This window comes from Culex pipiens, chromosome 2, assembly GCF_016801865.2.
Source record: "Culex pipiens pallens isolate TS chromosome 2, TS_CPP_V2, whole genome shotgun sequence".
Classification (NCBI taxonomy): Eukaryota; Metazoa; Arthropoda; class Insecta; order Diptera; family Culicidae; genus Culex; species Culex pipiens.
The window spans coordinates 175,399,547-175,405,808 of NC_068938.1; the positions used below are offsets into that span (position 1 = coordinate 175,399,547).

Consider the following 6,262-nt stretch of genomic DNA (forward strand, 5'->3'; position numbering starts at 1 on the left):
TAACAGTATTTGTTATTGAAATGGCATGAATTTTGTTATTACCGTCTGCCCGGAAGCTATTACATAGATTAAAAACTTAAGATTAATTCTTAATTATTTGGTTGTTTTTAAAAATTCATAAGTTTTGAGTTTCTAAAGAATTAATTATATATTTTGAACCAACATTTTCAAGTTTAATTTTACGATCCAAACAAAAAGAAATAAATGAAGAAGTTATTTAACAATGAAATTATTATCATTTTAATTCCATTGCTATTCCTTTGTTTTTATCATTGATGAAAAATAATAATAAGATAGAATTCGAAAATCAAAACTTTTTATTGATTATAATGTGAATTGAACTGAAAACGTTTATTTTCCTGTTTGAATATAGAAAAGAACAATTCAAATATATTTAATTTTTTTTAATTTTCTTTGTGGTACCTCTCACTCCATGCATCATAAAGCTTAAGCGGGAATACTCATCATTTCTTCCAGCCAAGTCATATTGATTAAAAAAATTCAAACTTTTTGAACAAAAGAACACTTATTCTGCGAAATTAAAAAAAAACTTTTAGCGAACTTTAATTTCCATTATTTTGTTTATGCAATTGGAATATTTTCTGCTTAAAAAACATCATATTATAAAAATTTCATGAATTCATGAAAAATAATATAAAAGACAATCATTGCAAACTTTATACAAAAACAAAAGGTTAATTCAAATGTATTTGTAAAATTGAAAAAGGATTTATTTCCAAAAAAATTATCTGTAAAAGTTAAGTATTCATAAAAGTATCATAATGAATGAAAATTCATTTTTTGCGCTGGATATTTCTTTAGAATTAAATTAATTAGAAGAAATTAATAAAGAAGTAAATTTTGTGAAAATGTGATAATTGGAAAACATTTCATTTCACTTGAAAATAAAAAAAGCTAAATTTTTAAAAGTATCAGTATCGGGGTGACATTGGGTCTGGGGGGTAAGATTGGATCATACAAAAATGCAGAAATTGGTATGACCCAATCTCATCCCCAGACCCAATGTCACCCCTGATGACGGTAATTTTAATTTGTGTTTTATATTTCGTGGTTGTGCTATTTTGTCATTTTTTGACTTGCACAGATCATTCCTAATATATTCAACAAATTGCGTTAAAACTCCATTGTATTGTATAGCTTGTCAAAAATACTTTGACAATGACTTATTGCAAAATAATACATATATAACAATATTTTGTTGGCATAAATTATTGTTTAAATTTAAAATTAATTTGCATGGATTGCCTAACTTTTCCCTGATATCAAATTTCAAATTGACGTCAAGCTTCTCATATAAGTGAAATTAAATTCCTGTGCAAATCCAGCTGACGATTGCGCAAACCGTACACCCCACGGAATAATGTAGTACACACCGGTGTAGTCCGGTTCAGGCACTTCTCTCTATTCTATAACACCCAACAACGGTGTACGATTTCATTAGACTGATAACGGCTAATCCCGCCACTAGTAGGTGGCCTGGAACTAACAGAACGCGGTACGCGGCTGCTAAGTGGACTCAATGCATACGTCAGGAATAAATCAAAACAATCTGACGCTACTGCTGACGAGACGACGTACACTATGGTGGACCCTGAACACGCTCCAACAACAGATGATTACACTAGTTTCAAGCAGCCTAGTAGTTAACAGTTAACAGTAGAAACTGAAAGCTTTCTGGTGATGTTGTGGAATTATCAGTTGGGACCCAAAGCTTTTGTAACTGGGTGAGGAGGGGTAGTTTGAGTTGATAGATATTTAAAAAAACAATATAAGAATTAAAAATTGTTATAAAGAGAAAAACTCAACAGGTGAATTAATAGAATAGACTTTAGAAGCACAGTTCAACCCATTACTAAACTGCTTATTTCACCCCTTTCACCCTCCATGCAGATTCATGCCCCAACCCCTTTCCTTGACTAGTTCTCCGTGGCCACCGGTGGTGGGTGAGTGTGTGTTCTGAGATTTATTCGTGCAATAAATCAACATCGCTTTTATTCATAACACAACACACATTCTGCCAGCTGAAACTGGATTCAATTATTTATTATCACATTTGCCCTGAGCTGATCCTGCTGCTAGTTCTAGTTGGACGATGATTGTGGGATGTTCTGAACCCTGAAGAAACGGTCAGTGATGGTTGGAGATCCTTGAAGTAAAACTAGATCAATCCTGGTTTATTTCAAAAATTCAGCAAAATTTATTAAAATTTTATATGACTTTGGTAAACAGACACTGTATTTAAAGTAAAAGTAATACGAATCTATTGCCAAAAAACTCTTTTCATTTGTAATGACTCTTTCAAGGATCCAAAAGTATTATTTTTGACATTTAAAATATCATTACCTGATATCAGTTGCAAAGTAACCGCCGACCTTACAAGTCGCATTATCAACGCCAGTCCGCAGTTTGTGTGCGCGTCGCCGCTTTTTTATAAAATGTGCACCGTAGACAAAAGCAGTGTGGCTCTGGATTTTTGTCAACTCCAAACCCAACCAGGCCCGAAGCTTGTAAAAAAATTCCTCGCAGACCTTCAAGTAAACCAAGAAAACTTGCGAGCATTGCAATTATGCAATAGAAGAAGAATAGCCGTGTTGCAGTTCGCCGACTCAGCAGTGGCCTCGTCCATCATCGACAAACCTCTGGTATATCAGGGTTGCAAAATCCCGATTTACCTGAACAACAACGCTACGGAAGTTTGTGTGCTTGACCTACCTCTAGGCATAAGCAATGACGACGTAGTTAAAGTGATGAGTAAATACGGCGAAATTTTGACCATCACCAACGACCGCTGGATTAACTTCTTCCCAGGAATCCCAAATGGAGTTCGGACTCTGCGGATGTTGCTGAAACAGCCCACGCCGAAATCAATCACTGTAAACAATGCTGCTGCAACAGTGACGATTATAGGCAAAAAATCACTTTGCAAACTCAAAGCAAAGAACAAAAAATGTGCGGATTCAACTAAAAAGGTGAACCAAAAAAGCAGTACACCACCGATTGAACCTGAGCCAAGTAGCGGCAGCAGCAGTAAAAACAACAACAGTAAATCAGACCAACATCCAAAGCAAACAATTCAAATTGACGAAGAAGACAACGATGGATTCGAGACCGTGCTTTCTAAGCACACTCGCAAAACCCGGAAGCGCTTACAAGCATATTTGGACGCGGATGACGCACTGACAACAAAACGAAGAGAGATTGCTGAAGAAGAATCAACAGATGAAGAAGACGAAGATGTCATGAAAGCAAAATATTATAGGAATAAGTGTTATGAGATAACTGTTAAATCCCTGGAGGAAGAGGACGAAGATAAAATTGAAGAACTTGATAATTTAAGATCAAAATTTTCCGCTAAATATTTGAAACATAGACAGAAATATTTAGAAAAAAAGGCATGGTAACAATTATTGAAATATAGCCAGACAAGTGATTTAAAACTCTGTAACCTTTCCTCTTCCACTATCCACCTTGAAGAGATGAATGCACAATGGTGTAAAGTCTCTATAATAAAAAAAAAAAAAATTACCTGACATCAATACCATGCAAAAAAAAAACAATCTTTTATAAAATCCGTAAAATTAAACACTCTTTCAACAATCATCCCTCGTCCAAACCATTAAAGATCCACGGATAACGACCATTTCTGGGGCCCTTCCTCTGCCTAGCTAGCCCATAACTAACGTTCAATCGTGCCAATCGACCCTGCAAAAGTCAAACCAAATTCAACGCATTTAGTGCCATAAAGTTCGAGTCCCGATATAATCTATCGACGATCGATCGATTCGGCAATAATTCATATTTTATTTGCTGGGCTGCGCCGCAACTCCCGGGCCTTTCAAAACAGACACCACTTTCTTTATGCTGCTTTTTTCTGTCTGTCTCTCTATTTCGATATTTATGTTGTTTCAAACATGAATTCACACATGCACTCACAGTTTTGAGAGAACAAAGCAACACACATTCGAGCTGTTATCGGTATGCTTTCATCAATGTTCATTTTTTATGCTTTCTGCTGGTGCTGGTGCTGCTGAGGATTTATTCATTTTTTGATTTCATAAATAACCACACCACTGCAGCAGCAGCAGCATCGGCAGCATAGAGGCATAAAAGGGCAAATCGATACGATCCAGGCGCTTTTTGTCTAAGCAAGAAGTAAAAAAAAAAAACGCAAAACATACACAAAATAAGCCTACATTCACATGAATCCTTGCTTGCTGGCTGGCTTTTTTTCTATTTCGGGGTGTCTACTGATGTTGGAAAAAGAGAGTGCCGAGGAAAAGTCTTTATTTTCCTCCGAGTGAAAGAGAGTCGTTTTGTGTTCGCTGGAAAGCAGCCACCAGCAGCAGCAGCAACAGCAGAAAAAGCATAATTTATAATCATTATTTATTATCACCCAAGAACAACGTATCGTCTTCCCTCTGCCCTGTGTACCTTCCCATTTCCTAAGCTGGGGGCTAAAGATGCTGCTGCTGTTGCGACTAATGTTGGCTGCAGCAGTGCCAAGTCAGGCCAGATATAACAAAAGAAAATTATGATGTTGAGTATAATTTTTTGTGAAAAGAAGAAACCTTTAAGCTCGGAGGAGGAGCGTTTTAAGCGAACACAGGAGACTGGACCGTTACTTTGTATGGTTTTTTAGTTTTCAAAAAACAAGTAATTTTTCATACAATTGGTAAATAAAATTTAAATAAAAAAAAACTCAGAGTAATCATAAAGTTATAAATATGATTCAAACATTAATCAAAAAATCCCCCAAACTAACTCTAAAACATGGTTGAAGCAATGTAAAAACGTCGAAAAATCGAAACGTTTTTATAACTGGAAACTTACGTCGAACACTGCCGCAGTCCTAGGCGATGATCTCGATGAAGCCGCTACCAAGGTTGGATGAGTCGAAACCGTAGGTTTCCCAAAAATCGAAGACAGGAGTTCAATACTGAGTATGATTAATACACAGGTTTGAGATGACCTCCGAACTTGCTTTATTGAAAATAATTCGTACAATGTCGTCTTAATCCTACAAGTTCTCCTAGCGTTACATAATTTCTAAACCGAAAATCTAACCTATCTAGTCCCGTCGTAAATGATTTTTTCTCCTGAATTTGGATGAGATTTGATGTGGCCTTGTCAGGGTGTGAATTCCCTGCTTCCTGTAACTCTTTCGGTTCCATCGTTTTCGTTTTCTCAGATCTAGCTCTAAACACAGTTTTTCTGTGGGTCCTAAAGAGTTCCTAATGCATTTCAAAACATTTGTACTGTTTAGTTCTATCCTTCCTTAAAGATAGAAAGGGACAAATAGTGTTTCTCTAAACTAGCAATTATATAATCTGACCACGCACCCACGCGTGCGTGTACCGCGCATAAGGAACCCTAAATGTGGGACCTTTTCTTATCTGATGCAACTGCGTTCTACTGGTTTCCGTCCTTCCTTCATTCTACCTGATTTGTCGTTGCATCCATTTCAAACATCTCGCGGAGTTTGCTGCTTTCACTTTCTATGATATTTCAATTAAGTCTAGTCAATTCTTCTGCTCATGAAATCTTAAATTGATGATTTGCTTTTAAGGCCAAATTTTTACTATAATTAATTTTCTAGCGCCAACAAGCAAGCTAAAATAACACAGGAATGTGGATGTTTAGTGAGCAGTGAAGGTGATATTAATTTGCCACTGCAATAACACATAACTGTTCGTTTTAGAGAGAGGGGAATACAGAGAAAGAAGGATATTTTATTTATAAAAAAACACCGCAACTGACAAAATAAATTTATTTAATTAGAAGGGGAGAATTGTTCAAAAAGTAAGTCGACGGAATACATTTGGTCGATCAAACAACCTGGTTGCTAAAAGAAAACACATAAACAAGAGGGTCCTGTGGCGCAATGGATAACGCGTCTGACTACGGATCAGAAGATTCCAGGTTCGACTCCTGGCAGGATCGGAACTTTTTGCTGTTAGATTTTCAATTTTGTTGACCCCGTTGCACCCCTAGTGTGGCTGAAAATGTACATTAGGGTGCTCTGAAAAAATGACCCCTTGTACCAAAAGCGGAAAACGGTTCTTTGGGTAATTTTAAACATTTGTGCCAATTTTGATCGATTTGCTGAAAACATGTTTTTAATAAAAAAAAAATGACATTTTCAATTGCTTTACTGCTTTGATATGTTCTACAAAGTTGCAGATCATTGAATTTATGTTGTGGGAAACCGTTAAAGATAATTGAATTTTTCATACATTTTCTG

The 6,262-nt window shown here is 36.1% G+C and overlaps 1 non-coding gene across 1 annotated transcript; it reads left to right on the plus strand.

Annotated features, from left to right (window-relative positions):
• Positions 1-5,888: 5,888 nt before the first annotated feature.
• Trnar-acg (transfer RNA arginine (anticodon ACG)) lies at positions 5,889-5,961 on the plus strand. Its single transcript has one exon. It is a non-coding gene; the product is annotated as a tRNA-Arg (tRNA).
• Positions 5,962-6,262: the final 301 nt, after the last annotated feature.